Here is a 23074-nt window from a genome sequence, read left to right as displayed (position 1 = left end):
CATAGTAACTGGTATCCCGGCTCTCACGACCACTTACTAGGCCACTCAGCCGTTGTCCATGGGTCACGAACTAGGACGTGACTACAGTAACCAACATCATGAACCATACGTAGAAAAATGTGCGTAGAAAGTTATAAAAAGTGCAATAATTTTTACTATAATCCTTCATAAAAATGTTTGTATGTTTATATTTTTTACACATTTCATTACATAATTCATAAACACAAAGTCCTTGTCCCAACGTTACTATAAAATATAATAATTTTAGGAAAAATCTAAGTGTACAATTTAGTGGTGATGAAGAAAGATACTTTTTTGTAGTAAATTATTTTCTTATTTTCTTTGTCGCAAATTTTGTAAGAATATGAAAATGGATACACGTATGTGAAAATTAGAATATACAGTATGTCTACATTCAGACTCTCAGTGGAGAATGTTTGTTCCCTCTCTTTTCTAGCATTGTCCTCCTTTTTAAATAGTGTTGTCCTCTTTTTTATCTGTATGCATCTGGTCACCCTATGTTCAACCATCTTTATGAACTGGAATCCTGCATACAGTAGAAAATAAATTCAGTCCCTTGGATTTCCGTTGAGGGCAGGTTTTACTGTATATAGCGAGAAGGGGGAAAGAGGTTCAGACTGAACGAAGAAGTGACAAACAGTATTCACTTTGGTTTCAGGCTAGCTTTTAGAGTGGTTTTGAGAGCCCCTAGTTTGGAAGGAAGGAAATTACAGCCCTGAACACCTTTAGGGTAGTGATGGGGTAACCTAATTTAAAATAATTTCTTATTCGATAATTTCATTTTATTTGATTATTCAATTACATTTTCCATTCGATTATTTTTCGATTATTCATTGAATAGTGAATTTTTTCCATCCCATTATTTTTTCGATTACTCATTCAGAACTGCATTCGAATGAATGAAACAATTAAATAATGAATGCTTTCGAAATAATCGAATGAAAAGTGATGTTAATTCAATCTTAGTTTCAACATTTGGGGATACGTTTGGAAAAAGGCGTATTTCAATTTTTCATAAGAGTTCATGTATTCGTTTATTTCAATCGATCATCCATCCGACACACTTAAATCGAAAAATTGATTCGTGACGCATCCGAATATTCTATACGATACAACTAAATCTATTTGAAACTCATTCGATTAATTTATTCGATTATCTAAAATAATTGGATGGAGGTTATTCGAATATAAAAAATAGGTGTGCCCTCACTACAACTGAATGATATTTGAAACTTATTCGATTATTTAAATAATCGGTTGTAGGTTATTCGATTATTAAATGTATTCGATTATCCCATCACTACTCTAGGGTAGCAGGCCTATGTGATCTGAAATGCTGAGATGCGGGCCTGAGTAGTGTACAAAGTCACTCCTCGCCCACGAGCTACAGATCTGTATCCTAACTGTAGATACTGTAGGGGATCGGTATTGTAGTTGCCAGAAAATCATCTGTTTTAATGTTTCTTGTAGGGGAAGAACGGGATCTTTTTTGGGTTTGAAAGAGTTGATGAATTTTATGGCCCTTTTATCTAGGATTTCAAGTTTCTAAATGTTTTCCTTAGAAATTGGGTAACATGCAGTGGCTCTATGTGTAATTATGGGGGGGACGAGAGCAAAATTTTGTTGCTGTCTTGGATGAAGACTTGCACCTTCTGAGGTTACGAAAAACAAACCCGAACAATCTTCAGACTTTAGACCTGACGTAGTCGGTTGTATATTCCACTTAAAATCACTACTAATAGTCAGTCGTTGAAATGTGATGCTGCTTTAGTGATATAGGTTTGCTTTCTGAAGAGTTTATAGGCATTTCAATGATCAATGTTTTCCAGGTCTAGTAGAAAACAACTGGAATCTGTATTACTTTTGGTCACACGATGATCTGTATATTGAACCATCTTTGAAGTAGCACACCGAGGGAGATCAAACCTAGGATACCAGACGTCACCTCACCTCACCTGTGAATACAGTGCCTTGGGTACTGCTGGTGAGGAAGGTGCCCACAACGTAAGTACTTCCAGTTCGACTCCAGGAGGTGGTCGACAGCAGTCGCAGATTCGCTCATAAAACATCTGTCGCTGTCCCGCAGGACTGTTCGGAAATTAAGTTGAGTAGCTGGAAGGGAGAGAGACAGAAATTTAACTTTAAAAACTTTTGAGAACTTTTCCCTTTGCGAACTATGCGACTATGTACTTCAATAAATGAAACTCAAATATTGGTAACGAACGCTTTATGTGCATCATTTCACAGAGACGGGTACAGAGGTTCTTTTTTCTCTTCGGTGTGCCTCCAGGTCATTGTTACTGAGTGAAACATGAACGGCTGCTAATTTCAGATGACCGACAGCCATAAAACAGCGTAAACAGGAGGCTGTGCACAATGTGTACCGTAGGAGGGGGGCCATGTTAGTACTTCCACGACCGACTGCTGACTGTGGTACTACACTAGTGCCTTCCATACAGCCCGTGCACCTCTCAACCTCACTGTTGCTAGTTAAACGTTTTGTACGTCACTTCCATTACACATTTCGCCACGTCACGTGACACAAATTTTCGCATGACCCCAAGCGTTAAGACGTATGCATGTCAAAATAACTTCAAAGTGAGTTGTGCGTTAAAAGTTCTGAGCATGTTGGGGGGAAAATATGCCTTTATCGATTGTGAGCTGATTGCCATAGATTTGTATTTTTTAATATTCAGTTAATTCTCACAGTCATTCGTGCCCACTACTAAAAGGTGCACATGTCACAAAACATTTTAGGTGTTAAATGCACTCATGTGCACCGTTCTCCACTAGGCCTATAGTTTGCCGTACAACGACTAATATGTTTGTTGCTTTAAATTGTTAACAAATACTATTTGCTTTTCACTAAAACTACGCTTTAGTAGACTTTTGTGGTCAGTCCTTTTCATGTGGGAAGACTTGAAGAACAAGCGCTGAATCCATGGTATAAATAGAACAATCTGGAAATTTGGTACAGAGAATTTTCTACCGTTGAGAGTTAGAACTGCGTAACATTAGCCTGCTTTAAAAGATCTTGCCGCGAATTCCTCCTAAGCGCGTAGCCAGGTTATATGAATGCACGGGTGAATATGAGAATGAATGTTATACCTAAGCATTTACATTAATTTATACTTGTATTAAGATTCACTAAGTCGCGTAGATTATTAGTTTCCTACCTAACTCTATAATCAATGCTGTATATTATGCAATAACTTACTTGTTAAAGACATGATAATAAGCTTTTGCGCTTTTGCCACGTCAAGAAAACAAGGTGAAATTCTTAACGTTTCGCAGAGGACTTCGCTCTGCGTCTTCAGAAGATTTTTTTAAGAATATGTTTTACATCGCACGGACACGGATAGGGTAGGTCTTACGGCGACGATGGGACAGGAGGGAGCTAGGAGTGGGAAGGAAGTGGCCGTGGTCTTAATTGAGGTACATTTTCCTGGTGTGAAAATGGGAAACCACGGAAAACCATCTTCAGGGCTGCCGACCGTGGGGTTCGAACCCACTGTCTCCCGGATGTAAGGTCACAGCTGCGCGCCCCAAACCGCTCGGCCAACACGCCGGGTTTTCAGTAGAAAATCTCGACTCTTTACCAGGAAGACTTCTCCAATGATGAAGGTTTGAATTTATAAGGGGCGATCAAAAAGTTTCCGTTCCACGGCCTTACAGTCCTGAATCGCGATGCCAATGAGGCAAAATCGCTATGAGCTTTGAGGCACTCATCCCACCGACGCACCAGGTTGAAGGCCGCGTGAAGAAGTCCGACAGGAAGCGCAAGGCCTCTTTTGAGGGGACCGAAGGCGTGATAATCGCATGCGGAGTGATCACGTCCGCCCTAATCGCCTCATCTACCGCCCGTAATGGATGAGGCTGGCCTCCGAGATCGACCAGTGTGCTGTGTCGAAACACGACCCGCAAGGAACTTGGTGCACCATTCCACAACGGTGATTTTCGACAGACATGCTGCCTCATACACAGGTGTTTGTCTTCGCAGCCAAGAACAGAATAACAGCACGTTGGTCCTGTTCGGACGCATTCGGTAATAATGTCACCATAGTTCACTTGGCCGTATTTAATACACGCACCTCGGCACGACACGACTGCCACACTAATGCCTTTGCCTTCATTTCCGCGCTTATATACCGCCATCGGAGTCGCGCTACATTGCATTTCCGTTACATCAACGCTCTCAAACGAAAACGTTTTGATCACGCCTTATAAGAATGCTTTACCGATGGTCTATAGTAAGTGGTACTCCCATTCGTCAGTAGATGGCTCACTGTACGCTAGCATTCGAAGCAGGAGCTGACGACAGCATCTAAGCTCCAATTAAGATGTTTCTTGTTACACCGTCTGTGCGTTGCGAAGTAACAGCAAGGTCATCAGACGAATCAGGTATGAACGTGGCAGAAGAAATAAATATAAATAAAAAATAATAAAAAGCAATTCAATGAAAGACTCATAGGATAGAAGAATAGAACAGAGCTGAAGAATGGAAAGAAAGTGTGTCGAAAACAGAGGGTAATGAGTGTGAGTCAGTCGGCGGGGATAACAGGTGTAGACGCGTTATGAAAACATGACGCTTAACACACAGCCTGAAATGAGCCAACTGGTGATGAGGAACGTGCGAGTTTGTAAAACACGGAAACGAAATAACAATAGTGAAAGGACAGGGAAGAGAACCACCTACGTAAATCTTAATGGCTGCCAACCACATATTAATTGATAGCCAATTGTCCCTGTTGAAATGGTTAGGATTTTTGTGTATTTCCACAGCTTCCCGTATAATCCTAGACCTGTAGTGTTTATTGTGGGCAAGAGCTCACCTTGGAACACGACATCATGACCCGACGACAGGCCGTGCTCAGTTATTGCTGACTAGCCTGGCTGGTTGAGACGGATATTGCGGTGGTGCTCCTTGATACGAGTACCACTGGACCGGCGTGTTTGGGCAATGTATAGCTTGCGACAAGTACAGTGAATTTTGTCTGGATGTGGGATGATTATGATAATGAGGTAGGGAGAGGGTGCAACCCGGTATCGGCACGTAGCCTATTCCTGTCGAATAACACCAAGAGATCTGCTGAAGGCTTAACGTTTCTATGCGACGGACAAAGCATTGCAAAAAATTTTGTAATTGAATCCAGGCTTTTGGCACGTGATCTAGTGATTAAAAATTGTAGCCTATAGCACCACCTCCCCTTCTCTGCCGGCCAACATTCTGATGGTGAAATTTTTCCGACCAAAGGGTTTCGAACCGGCTAACCACGTTGTCAGGCCATATAGACTTGACGCCTTAACCATCATGGCCATCAGGCGTGCTGGAGCTAACCTTCGTTATACGGTAGACGCATGATTGAATAAATAAATAAATAAATAAATAAATAAATAAATAAATAAATAAATAAATAAATAAACACGTTTCAAAAAATAAGCTCATGCGTTAAACTTCACTTTCAGCCTTGTAACGCCTTACAAACTGTATGGTCTATAAACTGAAGTGAAGGCTCTTTTTATTTAGTTATTCACATCATCTCTGACCACTGGACTACTTTAGCACCAACTTTCTAAACTTATTATGCAATCTTTGTTTAGAGTAGTTTGATAACAGGTGACAGACACTTCAGTGTGAACTAATTAGTATAGCTGGCAGCAAGAGCCACCAGCAAGTGTCCACTGCATGTCAACTTCTCCTCAGTGACAGAGACTACCGTAACTGCTACTTCTACTGTACGGTACTATTATTTCTTTCTCCGTTAGGGTCTTCTAGGGACCACGAGACAATTTCAATGCTTCATCCTTTGTTGTTCCTTCCTCTTCCCCAATACTCCTTCATCTGCTCTCAATGCCTCCTTTTCCTCTCCTCGGACCATTCTGACCCTGTTTTCTTTCCCTCCCGACCTTGGAATTCTTCTGTTTTTAACACTTTCTTTCTAAAAACCTCTCTCTGTGTTGCTTCTTCTTCATTTACGTTATTTATTTCCAAATCCTTCCTGACTTCATGAATCCAAGATGTTGTTGACTTCTTGTTCCGAAGATATTTGCAAATATCTTTGGTTCTCATGTTGTTGTTCATTCTGTATAAATGTCCAAAAATATAAATGGCCTCCTCTGCATTGTATTTGTTATGTTTTCTATGTTCCGATATATTTCACCATTACTTCTTGATTTCTAGCGTTCGGTAGTTCTTAGCGGACCGAGTATTTTCCGTAGGAGTTTTCTTTCCGGTATTATTATTATTATAATTTTATTATTATTATTATTATTATTATTATTATTATTATTATTATTATTATTATTATTATTATTATTATTATTATTCGCTAATCGGCCAACTAGGAACCACGATAAGTTTCTGAACATTTCTCAGTTTTCGTTTGATCCAGTAGGTTTTTATTAGCTCGCTGTGTCGAGCACTTGGCACCAGTTGTTCATTTCTCATCTCAGAAAGTTCCAGAAGTCACGATACTTGTTCTGAAAAGGTCTCGTTTGTGCGCGTCTTCAGGTCGTAGGCCCATTTCTTGACGTTAACGTACCAAGGAACTATTTTTGATTTTGAGTGAAAATAGTTAAAATTGCATATTGTCCATCGAGGGTCATTCATCCATCGTAAGTGACCGTAGAAGCGAGCTCTGAGTTTGCGCATTGTGTCCGTGATCTTCTCTATCTTAGAGCAGGAGACATTCTTATGTAGATCCCTGTTTTTGTACTTTGAGTCAAGAACGTTGAGGGGAATCTTTCTCTCTTTTTGCTCTAACGTAGCGAAATTAGAAGTGGGGGGGGGGGGAGGCGGGGAGGAATGTACAGATAACAAAAAGTACTCGGGTTTGTGGGATATATCGGGCGGCGGGTTATATACACCAAAACGAGAGAAAGCTATTAAGTGATAAGCTTTTAATGCTCTCTGAACGAATTTCGACGGCTAGATAAAGGTTGACATTTTACCTATTTAAGTGTGTTAATAACAGTTTTTTGAGATTATGATTCAATGCTATATGATAAAACTTTCACCAAAGGAACACTATTATACATTTATTACAATTAAATAGAAGTGAGACGTGATTATACAACTAACAATAGTTTTTTTTCTTTTTTTTTTCTTTTTTTTTGCGAGTTGCTTTACGTCGCACCGACACAGATAGGTCTTATGGCGACGATGGGACAGGAAAGGGCTAGGAGTGGGAAGGAAGCGGCCGTGGTCTTAATTAAGGTACAGCCCCAGCATTTGCCTGGTGTGAAAATGGGAAGCCACGGAAAGCCATTTTCAGGGCTGCCGACAGTGGGGTTCCAACCCACTATCATCCGAATACTGGATATTGGCCGCACTTAAGCGACTGCAGCTATCGAGCTCGGTGAAAAAAATAGTTCAGTATATGACTATGTACATTCAGTCCGTCAGCGATGCCGCTGGTGGGATCCTCAACAGCTCTGCAATCAGCTGTCATAGATGGCCTAGGCATCACTGAAGAGGCGTACTAGGGAAATGAGGAGTGAGGTAGTTTCCCGTTGCTTTCCTCACCGAGTCAGGGTTGCTATTACATATCAGTCTGCCAAGCCCACTGAAATGCATACACCAACTGACCCTACCAGCAACACTTTTACACCATTCATAGCAGGGACTGGCTGCATAAGGATTGGCATTACTAGCATGGCTCATACCTCGGTCACTTTCATATTATCAAAGCCAAGGATAAGACAGAAACAGATCTATGAAAGTAACAAAATTGCTCTAGCCTATACCAGAAGACATAGTGCAGTGTAAACACTAGGTCCTGCCAGCAGGCACTAAAAACTAACAGACACTGAAGAGACTGCCAGACTGACGAATGCGTGCGGCAAGCGGGTGAATCATCATACCTCAGTGTCCCTGACCTCGGGAAAAAAAATACACCCCCGTAACCCTTCCAAACACCACATGCAAAGTCTCCTCACATCACGCACCACTCCCTCAACGAGCATAATGTTTGGTTTTGTTTTTTCAGTTCAGAATACAATAAATTGTTTGAGGACTGTTCTAAACTTTCCTGTTCGTTACAAAATACGTCTAGATTTTAAATTTATGGATGAACAACAGATCCCGTAGGTTCTAAACACATACTAAGGTTTAATATTGGCGATTAGATAGACGCGTACCGAGCTCGATAGCTGCAGTCACTTATGTGCAGCCAGTATCCAGTATTCGGGAGATAGTGGTTTCGAACCCACTGTCGGCAGCCCTGAAGATGGTTTTCCGTGGTTTCCCATTTTCATACCAGGAAAATGCTGGGGCTGTACATTAATTAAGGCCGATTCCTCCCCATTCCTAGCCCTTTCCTGCCCCATCGTCGCCATAAGACCTATCTGTGTCGGTGCGACGTAAAACAACTTGCAAAAAAGATAGACGCGTATCAGCCATCTTGCTCGCATGCTCTACTAGCGGAAAACATAAAACAAACTGCTATTGTGCGGTCGGTTAGCTGTCTTAGCAACTAGCTGCTAGCTAGCTAGCTAGCGCAACTCTGAATTTCTTCTTAGCCGCGTGGGAGCGCTCTGCTATATCTCTGGTGGGGTGTGATACAGTAGTCATTTTTACAGTAACCCACACAGTCACCGTACTGTTCTGCAATCTCTCTCGCGCATGCGCACTATCTATTCACCCTCTACATCACACATCCCCACCCCGACGACCTCTCAATAAAACACGACGACACGGTACGGTCCTCGCCACGTTCTGAAGAGAAGGTGGCCATTCTTGGCAAAGAAGCTGGCAATATTTTTGGTCGATGACCGGGAGGTGTTCCTCTGGGAGAGAGAGCAACCTCTCTCCCTTCTCCTATTTTTCGTAGGGGGCTGAGAGGTGGAGAGGACCCTCTCCACCCTCCCGAAAATCCTTGGTTCCTATCCTAAACTAATGGGTTAGGTTATTGCCCGTGATTGCAGATTAGGTTAAGACGTCATAACCTCAAATACGTGAGGTTAAGCCAGCCCACGCATGATGTAAGTATAACGGTGCGTCTAACGCAGTGACGTCATGCTGGTAGCAAAGCAAGGAAGGCGGTAACATTTCTCGCGCTGTGAAGAGGGCCACATCGTTCAAAATGTATTCATTTACGGTCGAGAGACCACTAATATGTTACTATTGTCTGTTTGTTATTAAGTCATTCATCTTTGATATTTTGCTCTTATTTTCGTGGTTCATTAACACTTTTATTTGCCCTGGAGAAAAGCACTGAAGTAATACTCTCAGAAATAGCATTGGCCTTTTTTAGTTGTTGTAGTAATTCCCATTCATTCTTCTATAACTGTTCACATTTTTTTTCGTAAGTCACTATTTTCTCTTTCCAACAGCAGGATCTTACTTCTCAAATCATCCAACTCGTTAGCTCCATTGTCCTTTTCTTCAGTTTCATCTTCCCTAAGATTAACATAGACAAGTTGTTCATTCTTTCAGCTTAAAAAAGTGGGAATGTTATATAACATGCAAACATGTATTTATTGTGTTTCTTCACTTACTTGTCCAAATCATCAGCCGGCGATCTTAGAAGCTCAGCTACATACTTATGTCGATTTCTCTTTTCCCTTTTCCCTCTCAAGCCCCCTGTCGTTATTAGGAGTTAATATATTTCGTACTAGTGGTATATTCTCATGTATGCGGTTTTAAATTACGGCTGTTTTTATTCCGATAATTTAGTAGTTGTTGTCTTGAAGGGATTTCAAAACACGTCGTAGGAAAATGGAGCGAACAAACTCGACTTAAAGTAATAAGAAACTTCCGTATTAACTTAACACAGCATGTATTCAATAAAGACAATAATCATTTATCATATTTTATAAATACATACCATGATTCGAACTAAATTTATCATTGCACCGACGTGCGTTTTTCCATAGTCAGGCAAAGTTTTCATTTTTACGGGAATGAAAAATAATTTGTGTCTGATACTTTGGTTTTTCTGTAGTAGCTTTAACAGCATTTTCAAAAGTGTCATCCGTTTGCATTAATGAGAATAATAACATACCTTCAAATTATTTATGGCACGTATTTCAATACATAACGCAGGTTTATCACACTAAAAGACAACAGCGGCAAGTTATGTGGCCACCTGCGCACAAGCAACGCGTTTTCGTCTCTCTTACTGACACACCATTATACTCAAATCACGAGCTTACGTAGGTAAGATTTGACGTCATTGTGACATCATTAACTAGAGGTCAATGACCTTGCCTGCAAATGACGTCACCCGCACCAGAAATATGCTGACTCAGCAAAAATTCAAATATCCCGCCAAAAGCGTGGGAAAATGCTGACGCAGCACCCATTGTTTTAGAACATACATTGTCCTTCCACTCCCTTCCACTTTTTCTCCCTGATTAGTGTTATATAGAGGATGGTTGCCTCTTTGTACTTCCTCATTAAACAACAATCGCCACCACCATCCCTCAGCCACTTGCCTCGGGGACAGAGACACCACACAACTATTCCCCACAGAAACACGCAACATACATTCACACAGGGTTGGTGACAACAAGGACATCTGGCTGTGAAACTTGTCCAGGTCAAGATGTACAACATAGTTCATTGCCATACCACCAAAGAAACGGAAAACCCGCTGGAAGAAAGGTTGTAAGATTTTGTTTCTTTTTTGACATAAATATGTATTATCGCTGGGTGTCATCTGAAAATTTGCTTTACGGAAGTTAACGCGACGGAAGTGTAATCCTAGCAAGCGAGCAGGCTGTGCTGTAAGGTATAGCTGGATGGCCAGACAATGTTACCTAGCAACCGTGCATGCTGTGGTGTAAGGTATAGATGGATGGCCAGACAAAGTTACCTAGCAACCGTGCAGGCTGTTGTGTAAAGTACGGATGGATGGCCAGACAAAGTTACCTAGGAACCGTGCAGGCTGTTGTGTAAAGTACGGATGGATGGCCAGACAATGTTACCTAGGAACCTTGCAGGCTGTTATGTAAGGTACGGATGGATGGCCAGACGGTGTTGCCTAACAACCGTGCAGGCTGTGATTTAAGTTACGGATTGTCAGACTATTGTGACCGTTCACCATCATGCTATGGACATGTTAGGAGGTCTGGCTAATTATATATGCCGTTTTCCGCTACATCCTGTGACATATGACGCAGTAGTTAGCATTCTGTATGTCAAACCGGGGTATGATCCGCGACGCCCCAGTCCGGAAGGAGCATTTTTCCTACGCTGTAATGAGAAGAGGGCAACGCAGTATTGCTAACCTTGAAACCGCGCTCTCTTTCCGAGCGAGCGAGAAGAGAAGATAACGCTACGCATGGAGATGGAGGTTTTTGGAGACCGGGCCGAATTAAGGTGTGTTAACTTTTGAAAAATAAATGCCCACTATAAATTCAACACCGCATTCATTAGTACCACCTCACCATAATTTACGAAAAAGAGGAAGAAGAAGAATACTTCTATATGAAATAATTTTTCTGAATTTATAAATCAGGTCCCATTCGAACCAATGTATTTTAGGCTGACTGTCAATGCATATAAATACAATACTTTAAATATGGATCAGTAATGACGCCTATCATACAGTAGTACGCAGATCAAAGGTGACTACTGAAATCTGACAACATGTGGAAAAAAGTGGGAGATATTGCATGATGAAACATGACGCGTAATCTTCCAAAAGGACGCTTTTAAGATTATGAATGACCTACTGATCGCTTTGGTTTCACATATGTTCAGTAGAAAGAAGGGGTCATAAGCTTTAATTCGATTGTTATCACGTCGTTCAGAGACTCCGATTACCGGACCGTCGTTTTCAGCAAGGACATATTCACCTCCCCCCTGACCATTTTGTCCCTAGGCTATAAATATATCCAGGACCCAGACACTGTATCTCATTCTCATCCGTGTAGCTGCAGTGGTAACACGTTATCTTGTTGTCGTCTGTGTAGTTGCAGCTCAACATATTAGAAGTGGACCTGGGTATCAGTTACTTGGATATCAGTGTACCAAGTGTTGTGCCACTGAAGAAATACATCAATGTGATTTAATATTTTTACGGAATAAGCCGTGTGGTACAAGTTAATGTACATAATTGCCGAATAGAAGCTTTAATTTGGCATTTTAATATCACAATCGTGGAAGATAGTTAGTTATGACTTATGGTGCAATCACCAACGGAGGGCAAACGCTTCAGGTTATTTGGCGTGGTGACACAGTCAATTAATATACGAGAGTTAATTATCACCGCTCCTGAGTATTTAAGAACGAGTGACATTTGAGCAAAAATTAAATAACTGTTTTTGTCAAAATTAATATTCGCATCCTTCAGGGACATTCGTTGTGATAGTCTGTGTGGCGGTCAGGGAATGAACAGTGATTTTACAACTTATCAATACTTGCGTTCATCTATTTCAACTTAAGAGTGGATCTTGTTACAAGTAGGCCCCCCTTTGAAAGTGCATAAAACAGTATTTGATAACTCATTCTCCATTTTTCTGTATGTTTGTGAGTGGTCGTCGAACCCAAGACTCGGAGCCTACAAGAGTCGCGCCTGAGTGCCTGCAATCAGATTTACAAGGATCGTTCCGAAAATTCTACTGAGAAAACAACAGTTCGAATCATGGATCGTCGTATGAAGAAGAACCGAGGACTACCAGGAACAAGAATATTCATCATGTTCGTGTAAAGATCTAAGATGTACCCTAGATGACAGCAAGCCTTACTCACCAAGTGTTAAGTACATACTTTTATATGCCCTAAACACGAGAGATGCATGCCAGTAATAATAATATTTGTAAATATTATAATGTCATAATTAAATATTAAATATGTAGGGAACATTATGCGCGTATGACTGGGAAAGATTTATTATTATTAGTTAGGATCATCAAGTGATTTTTAAGATAATCATTGATATTTAACAAAAATTCATTTGCATGAATTATTATATAGACTTCAAAGTTCTTAGCTTATATGAACTATCTTTGGGAAGAACGGCAAGTTAGCTAGATTTATATTTCTTCGTCTGGTAAAGATCTTCGGAGTAGTTTGGATATAAATTATACGTTTGCGATTCAGGTATTTGTAATTATTATTATTATTATTATTATTAAAGCGTCTTTATTGTGGCGAAGTTAGCGCTCCCGGCCCTTTCTTACACTTAACCACTTCATGTATATACAATGTATATTTTACATAAAATTTAAACATATGAAATCTTTACAACCTAAAGTATAACTAAAGCAACTAAAGTATCACTAACTAAACTAAGGTGAGTAATGTATAACTAAATTATATACAGGAACACATTGCAATAAACAACCATATTCACTCTCATTCATGCATCCCATTCCCGGATAATATTAGATAATCATTGGAGTTGATCCAAACCGAGGTGTAATTAATTTATAATTATATATGAAATTGTGAGAAGAATTAAATAGCCTGAAATAATGGAGTCTTCTCTGTGAATTAAATGAACGGATTGAGATACGATGGCAAGACATGAGAGGGCGAAGCTGTAACATGTTATGTTGTTGGAGTGACAAGGAAGAATAAATAATGATAGCTGTTGTGAGATATTAAATTGGGCTGAATATATAGCCAGATAACGAGTAATAAGAAATAATGGCTTTCAAGTGAGTGCATACTTGACAATAAGCCGAGATGATATGTAAGGAAAATGAAAGAGTGAGTGACGGACGATTTATGGTGTCCAAAGCCTAGGGCTGCTTACAGCTGTTATTGTGATTGACAGGTATATGCCGGTCGACTTTAGGCCGAGCAAACTTTGCAGTCTCCAGCAAAGCGATGTTAACGGGTCAAGCTCCTTTCATTCACCAAAGTAGTCTCAATTCTATTCTAATTATACGTTGCGAGTAACACGAATAATTTCCGGATTTTGTGAAGGATAGATCCCTTCTCATGCTAAGGATTAATTTAGCCTCTGATTGGAGTCCAAAAATGTTTACCTTGGAAGCCGAAGCCTGTTGGTTCGAATGATGCTGGAGCGAAGATTTAACCAGATATTATGGATTGGTTAAGCCATATCTTCAAGATGTGTTGTGTAAATATATTTGATATTTTTTACATGTATGCTTCTGTGTGTTTTATTATTTCCCAAAATATATTATGGAGATGGGTTTGATTCCAGCTTTGACTGATTTTCTTTAAATATATAATATGTTAGGTAAACCCAGGATACGCACATATATGTTCAGCGTGTATGTTCATCGTAAGTGTTCAATGTAAATATACATTTGTCGTGGTCAAATGGATCACATGTTCGATACTCGGCAATGCAATCTCGTGTGTATAACAGATGTGCTTATATTGTGTTATATTTTTTTTCTCTCTATCCAAATCATGACTAGTAAATAAAGGATACCTGGCTCTCACCCAGGAGGCTCGAGTTCGATCTCCGGTACCGGAACCATATTTAATATCCATTTGTGACGAGAGTTTAACAAATGATACCATTTAATATCCATTTTTAAATAAATAAATAAATAAATAGACTCACATATCAGTGTATGTTGGTGGAATGAATTGGTGTACGTCAAGAACCAATTATGCCTGGACAATTCAAGAAAGAAGGCATACAATGTATATAATTGTGTCAGTTTAATTGTTTCTTTTGCTCACATGTTGAGATAGAACATTATTTGTGTGGTTCACATCAGTATAAATAAAATGTTTAGAATATATACTTGAACAGAGATTCTTCTCATTTAACAAATATTAGCATATTCCTCTCACATTATAGAATCCTTCTTTCATTATTTTAGATAGTGCCTATTTTATTTCTTTATCGAACATTCCATTACCCATATTGCTCTACGAATTCAGCCGGTGATCTTATGAAAGTAGGGAGGATGAGACTTCAAGCCTGGTAAGTGACTTCTGGCGGTTCTCATCCAAATGTTTCATCTGTACATCTGTTTGTGAAACCAAGTTAAATAATATTGCCCTAATTATACCCAGAGTAAGCCTCATTTGTTGCCCAACTGACGGGGCCAGTTTCATTTTGTCGCCTGTTGTGTTCAGAGCTGGTTCATACTTAATTTGGTGCGACGATTAAAGCCCTAACGGTTGCACTATGTTACCTAACAACGGTGCAGGCTGTGATGTAAGGTATGGATGGATGGTCAGACTATGTTACCTAACAACGGTGCAGGCTATGATGTAAGGTATGGATGGATGGTCAGGCGATGTTATCTAGCAACAGTGGAGGCTGTGATGTAAGGTATGGATGGATGGTCAGGCGATGTTATCTAGCAACAGTGCAGGCTGTGATGTAAGGTATGGATGGATGGTCATACAATGTTACCTAGCAACCGTGCAGACTTTGTTGTAAGGTATGGATGGATGGTCAGACTATGTTACCTAGCAACCATGCAGGCTGTGATGTAAGGTAGGGATTGATGGCCAGACGATGTTATCTAGGAACCGTGCAGCTTGTAATGTAAGGTACGGATGGATGACCAAACGATGATGCCTAGGAACCGTGCAGGCTGTGATCTATGGTACGGACGGATGGCCAGACGATGTTACCTAACAACCGTGCAGGCTGTGATATAAGGTATGGATGGATGGCCAGACGATGTTACCTAGAAGCCGTGAAAGCTATGTCTCATGGACGGCCATGCCCGGGAGAGATATTTGTCTTCATTTTATTCTCGCAAAGGGAAAAGTGCGCTTCTTTCTTAGAATTTGTTTTAAGCCTCACCGACACAGATAGATCTTATGGCGACGATAGGTTAGGAAAGGGCCAGGAGTGAAAAGTAAGCGGTCGAGGTCTTAATTAAGGTACAGCACCAGAATTTTCCTGGTGTGAAAATGGGAAACCATGGAAAACCGTCTTAAGTGCTGCCGATGGCGGGGTTCGAATCCATTATCTCCCGAATGCAAGGTGACAGCTACGTGACTCAAACTGCGCAGCTGCTCGCTCGGTAGTTAGAAGATATTAATAATATGTATTATGATTATTGCCCGACTTTTCAATTCAATGGTCAGCGAAGCAGCCGTTAGTTGGAGGGTCGAAATTCGATTCCCACGGAAACTATGTAGGGCGCAGTAAATGAACGAACCTGGTCTTGTGAGCTCAAGGGGGCAGGTTCGAGTCCAGTAGTATGTCAGCCTCGTATCGGCACGTAGAATCGTCTCCCAGCCAGCAAGCCGTAAAGACCACTGTGTCTTATGTAAACTCCTAACACATCATTTGTTCATCCGCTTATCACTGTTGTCCAAAGACGCTTCACATCTATTGTTTCTTCCCCATTCCCATCTTGTTTTCTACTTAAAATGATGTGTTGTCAATTCTGGCGCCTCCTTAAATAACTGATGCATTTTAATTAACATACCCCTTTATCTTGACTTCAAAACACCCCGAGTCCTGTCTCGACAAGCTTCCAAAGAATGGGTTATTTTTACTTTCGACCCCAATACCGCAATTTGTGCCGTCAGTTCATGGACTGGTTTCACTCTGCTCTCCATCCCACCATGACCTGCGGTCACATAACTACTACACCTAGGCGTATCATGTCTCTTCTTACTGCCTACACTTCCCTTAAAATCGAACTGAACTAGTCCCAGGTGTCTTAAGATGTGTCCTATTATTCTGTCTTTTTTCTGATACAATTTCACCAATTCATTCTCCTCTAACCATTTCGATTCACCATCTCTTCATTCGTCATGTGATTTACCCATCTCGCGTTCAGTGTTCTTCTGTAACACCACCTTTCAAAAGCTTCCGTTATCTTTTTGTTCGAGATAGTTATTTTCCATGTTTCACTTCCATACAATGCCACGCTCCAGACAAATGTCTTCAGAAACGTCTTTGTAATGCCTATACCAATGTTCGGAGAGAGCAAATTTCGTTTGTTTGTTTGTTTGTTTGTTTGTTTGTTTGTTTGTTTGTTTGTTTGTTTGTTTGTTTGTTTGTTTGTTTGTTTGTTTGTTTGTTTGTTTGTTTGTTTGTTTGTTTGTTTGTTTGTTTGTTAAGAAAAGCCTTCATTGCTTGTGCTAGTCTGCATTTATGTCCTGCTCAATTCTGCCATTGTTAGTCATTCCGTTAACCATCTAACAACCTCCCTTAGGATTTCTAATTCTAATCTAATATTTCCTGCTCATCTGACTCCGACTGCATTCCATTACTGCTATTTAAGATTTATTTATTGTAATCTTACATTCCTCTTCCCAGCAATTCCTCCACATATTCCGCAGACTCAAATAAAATAACGATATCACCAGCAAGCCTCAGAGAGTTGATTTCCTTGCTTTGGATTGTGATTCCCTTTCCAAATTGCCCTTTCATTTCCTTTACCGCTTGTTCCAATCAAACGGTGGAAATGTGACGGGACAAACTGTAGCCCTGCTTCACTACTTTCTGGATTGCTGCTTCTTGTTCAATGCCCTTGATTCTTATCACTACAAACTGTTATTTCTACGGATCCTTTTGTGCTTCTCGGTATTTAACCCCGAACGCCTTCAAAATCTGAAATCGTTCTTCGCTTCGAATGCTACTACATTTCTTCTGATGCCAAATTGATTTTCTTCCACCTCAGCTTGAACTTGTGTGAGTGAAGCTTCAGGACGGGTGGTACTCAAGAGGCACTGCGAAAAGATCCATACATTGTTGCAGCATTTCATCTACGAAAATTGTTCGAGATTAAACGATCTTCGCTACATGTTTTTGTTCACTTAAATGAAAATGAAAATTCCCCATTCACTCCTTAGTTGTGCTCCAGTTATACACAGCATTCCAGAGACAAATTAGAACGGTTGGAGGAGTTATTTTCAATTAAATTATGCATCATTAGTAAGCAAATATTAGGTTGGGTATCAAACTACCTGCACTTATTTGTCATTGTAGCCTACATAATGAAGTTTGTTTCACTCTTGCAGTTTGTATTTTGTTACACTTATATACTGTAAATGCGTATTTCTAATTCCTTTATTCTTTTTGACACTAACATCGTTATCATATGCCAAAGACATGCTTGCACAACAATTGGAAACGATTTATAACAAACGCAAAACAATGTGCTTCCCGCGATTAGTGAAATTCGTGTTACCAACAGCTGATGCTGACAGCACACACTAACGGTAAAACTGTGTTACCTCGAGAAACCCCTCAAGTCAGTGACTCACAAAGTCTTAAAACAAAACCAAATACTGACGATCTCTTCACGGCCATTTTATACGGCAGGCTTACGGGGGTTCTACACAAAATGATGTATTTACCCTTGAACATTAATTTTGAAAACGAAATTGTCACAAAAATGTGACTTGCGGGGTTTTAAAACTAACCGATTCATTTCTTTTTAATAGGAAAATGATTACCCCTCTAAGGAAACGCGGCTCTGGGCATATCCTCGAAACAAACCTCCATGTGGTGAAATATGAGAGCCTCGCTTCTCGTCCCGCCCAGTCGCAACCTTCACTTTGTGGCCACTGAGGGAGGCGAGGGTCTCGGAGACCACTGCTCAGCCCTTAGATCCACACTGAACTGTGTAATGAGCATGGAAGTGCCCTGCATTTCGCACTGCGTACCAACCCCAACCCTGAACCTGCAGATTAATCCTCCATTTAGTTAGCCTAGCGCCTAGTCTTGCTCAAGTGTTGAACATCAGGGAATAAAAATAAATGAATTAATTCTAGGATACAACAATTCTGATGCGTAGATCATGGGAGACTACTGAATAAAATCAGCGCTATTGGAGTAGACAAAAGACTGACTGAATGGGTGGCCAATTTGTTTACTTTGTTTTTTACAAAGCTGCTATACGACGCACCGATACAGATAGGTCTCATGACGACGATGGAATAGGAAGTACTTAGGAATGGAAAGGAAGCGGCCGTGGCGTTGACTAATGTACAGCCGTAGCATTTTCCTGGTGTGAAAATGGGAAACCACTGAAAACCATCTTCAGGGATGGCGACAGCGCGATACGAACACACTGTCTCTCGAATGCAAACTTGAAGTTGCGCGCCCCTAATCCCATGACCAGCTCGCTCGGTGCTAAATTTCTAGAGAACAGATATCAGTGTAGCAGAAACATTATGCAATTTTGCAGTGAGTAAGAGGGCTGTTCCGCAGTAGTGTATATATATAATTTTTTAATCTACAGGGTTTATCATATAAACTCAGACCGAACGCACGGCGTTTGTACTTTGCGCTACGGCAACTGCCTCAGCCGAACTTACCCCACGCGCGTCTGCTCTGCTTGAATCGTGTGTACAATCTTTAATGAAATCTTACAAAAGATGCTGGAAGTGTCGTACTTCCTGGGTTACACAGCCATTGTACCACATTCTGGCTGACGCGAGTGAGTTCTGTAATGTTTCTGATTTCATTCGTAATGTTTGAGTTCAATTCCTCCAATGTGTGAGGATTTGTTCGGTGCACTGTTTCTTTCAGTTTACCCCACAAGTAAAAATCACGCACTGTTATATCTGATTAAAGATGGCAGCTTGTCAAATAGAATTTTTTATACTTGCCGCCTCAAAGGTAAGTAGCTAAAGAGGGCAGCACGATGCTATGTTGATTAAAGATGGCTGCTTGTCAAAAAAGCACGTAGGTTTGTTTCCAAACAAGAGAGCTAAAGAGGGCAGCACGATGCTCTCTTGATTAAAGATGGCTGCTTTGAAAAAAAAGCACGTTGAAATTACCGCCACCACTTTTCAAAGGTAAGTAGCTAAAGAGTGCAGCACTGAGGTTTGTGATACAAGATGGTGGATGACAGCTGAAATTACCAGCAGTGTCGTAAAGAGTGCAGCACTAAGGTTTGCGATGCAAGATGTTGATGACAGTAGTATAATGCAGGGATTCGGCGGCCTCCTCCTCCTCCGGCTCTCGGGAGAGGCCTCCTCCTCCCGCGGGAAATTTGAATTTTGGCGGGAAATTTGAATTTTGGCGGGAGATTTGAATTTGTAAACAAAGCCACGTGCTTTTTGACAGCTGTCATCGACAACAACGCATCGCTAACCTCAGTACTGCCATCTTGACGGGCCTAAACCTCACTAGTGCCAACTTAACCTAACTAGCATGAGGTAAACAAACCCACGTGTTTTTTGACAGCCACGTGCTTTTTGACAGACAACAACGCATCGCTAACCTCAGTACTGCCATCTTGACGGACCTAAACCTCAGTAGTGCCAACTTAACCTCACTAGCATGAGGTAAACAAAGCCACGTGTTTTTTGACAGCCACGTGCTTTTGACAGATTTGTAAACAAAGCCACGTACTTTTTGACAGACAACACCGCATCGCAAACCTCAGTACTGCCATCTTGACGGGAATAAACCTTAGTGGTACCAACTTAACCTAACTAGCGAGAGGTAAACAAAGCCACGTGCTTTTTGACAGCCACATGCTTTTTGACAGCTGCCATCCGCCATCTTTGAGCACCGTGCTGCCCTCTTTCGTCACCTGTCATCGGCAGTGCTGCCATCTTGACGGGTCTAAACCTTAGTGCTACCAACTTAACCTAACTAGCGCGAGGTAAACAAAGCCACGTGTTTTTTGACAGCCGTCATCCGCCATCTTTGAGCACAGTGCTGCCCTCTTTAGCTACTTACCTTTGAAATGTGGTGGCGGATAATTTGAAAAATGCTTTTTGACAGCAGCCATATTGCATCGCAAACCTCAGTGCTGCCCTCTTTAGCTAGATACCTGTGGTAGCAGACAATTCCACGTGACAGCAGCCATCTTTGAGCACCGTGCTGCCCTCTATGTGGTGGCGGCAAATTCCACGTGCTCTTGTTTGGAAACAAACTCACGTGCTTTTTTGACAGCTACCATCCACCATCTTTAATCAACAGAGCACAGTGCTGTACTCTTTAGCTAGATACCTTTGAAATGTGGTGGCGGCAATTTGAAAAATTCTATGTGCTCTTGTTGGGAAACAAAGCCACGTGCTTTTTTTTGACAGCTGTCATCCGCCATCTTTAATCAATAGAGCACTGTGCTGCGGGCAATTTCGTTAGCTGTCATCCGCCATCTTTAATCCAGAGAGAACAGTGCTGCACTCTATGTGGTGGCGGCAAATTGAAAAATTCCACGTGCTCTTGTTTGAAAACATACTCACATGCTTTTTTGACAGCTGTCATCCGCCATCTTTAATCCAGAGAGAACAGTGCTGCACTCTATGTGGTGGCGGTAAATTCCATGTGCTTTACAAACATATGTGCTTTACAAACCTATGTGCTTTTCTGACAGCTGTCATCCGCCATCTTTAATCTAGAGAGAACAGTGCTGCACTCTATGTGGTGGCGGCAAATTGAAAAATTCCACGTGCTCTTGTTTGAAAACATACTCACGTGCTTTTTTGACAGCTGTCATCCGCCATCTTTAATCCAGAGAGAACAGTGCTGCTCTCTATGTGGTGACGGCAAATTCCACGTGGAAACAAAGCTATGCGCTTTTTTTTTGTCAGCTGTCATCCGCCATCTTTAATCACCGTGCTGCCCTGTGACGGCAAATTCCACGTAGAAACAAAGCCATGTGCTTTTTTTGACAGCTGTCATCCGCCATCTTTAATCACCGTGCTGCCCTGTGACGGCAAATTCCACGTAGAAACAAAGCCATGTGCTTTTTGACAGCTGTCATCCGCCATCTTTAATCACCGTGCTATACTCTATGTGGTGGCGACAAATTCTAAATGCTTTACAAACCCATGTGCTTTTCTGACAGAGCTGTCATCCACCATCTTTAATCACCGTGCTGCCCCGGTGACGGCAAATTCCACGTGCTCTTGTTTAGAAACAAAGCTTTTAATCCAGAGAGAACAGTGCTACCCTGGTGGCGGTAAATTCCACGTGCTCTTGTTTGGAAACAAAGCTTTTAATCCAGAGAGAACAGTGCTACCCTGGTGGCGGTAAATTCTACGTGCTCTTGTTAGTACGTGATTTAAAATCTAAGCTAGCTGTAAATCCCCGATTCTCGACAGATTCTTAATCCGAGTTGTCAGGAAAGGCAACCAAGAGCTTAGATACTACTAGTTTTGCATCAGGGAGGGCGACTAGTCTTAAAACAAATTCTTGCGATTTAAAATCTTAGTCAGGAAGGGCATCCGGCCGTAAAACAATAGTTCGTGATTTAAAATCTAAGAATTGCATCTAGCTGTAAATCCCCGATTCCCCGTGTTAGACGTTGTAAAACAGATTCTTAATCTGAGTTGTCAGGAAGGGCAACCGGTCGTAAAACTATGGTGTATGAGGTTAGATACTGCTAGTTTTGCATCAGGAAGGACAACTCAACACATTCATGTGATTTAAACACATTTTTATCCCCAAGAGAATCGAACCCGAGACTACCGGGTGAGAGGCATGCATACTGTAGGCTATAGATTTGTTCTACAGTCCTCGAAGTATCAGCACAGTCATTCTGAGCGAGTTGTGTGGAATGTGTGTGTTAGCTGAAATTGTACACGTATCTTCCGGCTCGACCTTGAGCGAGGACACTGATAAGCGGCTTGTAACTCGCGAAGGTCTTCTTAGCTGAGTACCATTCAAGCTCTTAAAACACAGTACTAATTAAGGTTGTAAAATATTCTGAAATAGTCCTCCTCTGTAGTGCAGTAGTTAGCTGCTACCCTCGGGGGTCCGAGTTCGATTCCTGGCTCTGCCACGGAATGTGTAGCATTTAGCCTATGTAAGTTCCTAACGTAAACTATCATGATTGTACGGAGAGGTTAAAACACACACAGTGCCTACTCCTATCGAAAGAACCTGCACGGTACCGGCATGTAGGCTTCTCCTGGTGAAGGAGCTTGCACATGGTTTAACGCCTCCTATCAACAGCCCTTACTTATTGCTAGCTTTTTTGCACACCCCGCCTCACACCATAGTTTTATACGACCAGCTGCCCTTCCCGACTAGGATTTTAAATCGATATCCCGACATAGCCTACTCCTACCGAAGAAGGCAGCTTAACGCCTCCATCCAACAAATGAATCACACTCAAACACTCTTCAATCATTCTCGCTACTTCGGAAGATAGCGGGTTCGAACTGGAAGCCGTAAATGCTAGGCGAGGGACCTGCGCGATCGTCATTACATGATCTAGCTTTAGCTCAATA

This window comes from Anabrus simplex, chromosome 1 (genome assembly GCF_040414725.1).
Source record: "Anabrus simplex isolate iqAnaSimp1 chromosome 1, ASM4041472v1, whole genome shotgun sequence".
Classification (NCBI taxonomy): domain Eukaryota; kingdom Metazoa; phylum Arthropoda; class Insecta; order Orthoptera; family Tettigoniidae; genus Anabrus; species Anabrus simplex.
This window is presented reverse-complemented; position numbering follows the sequence as displayed.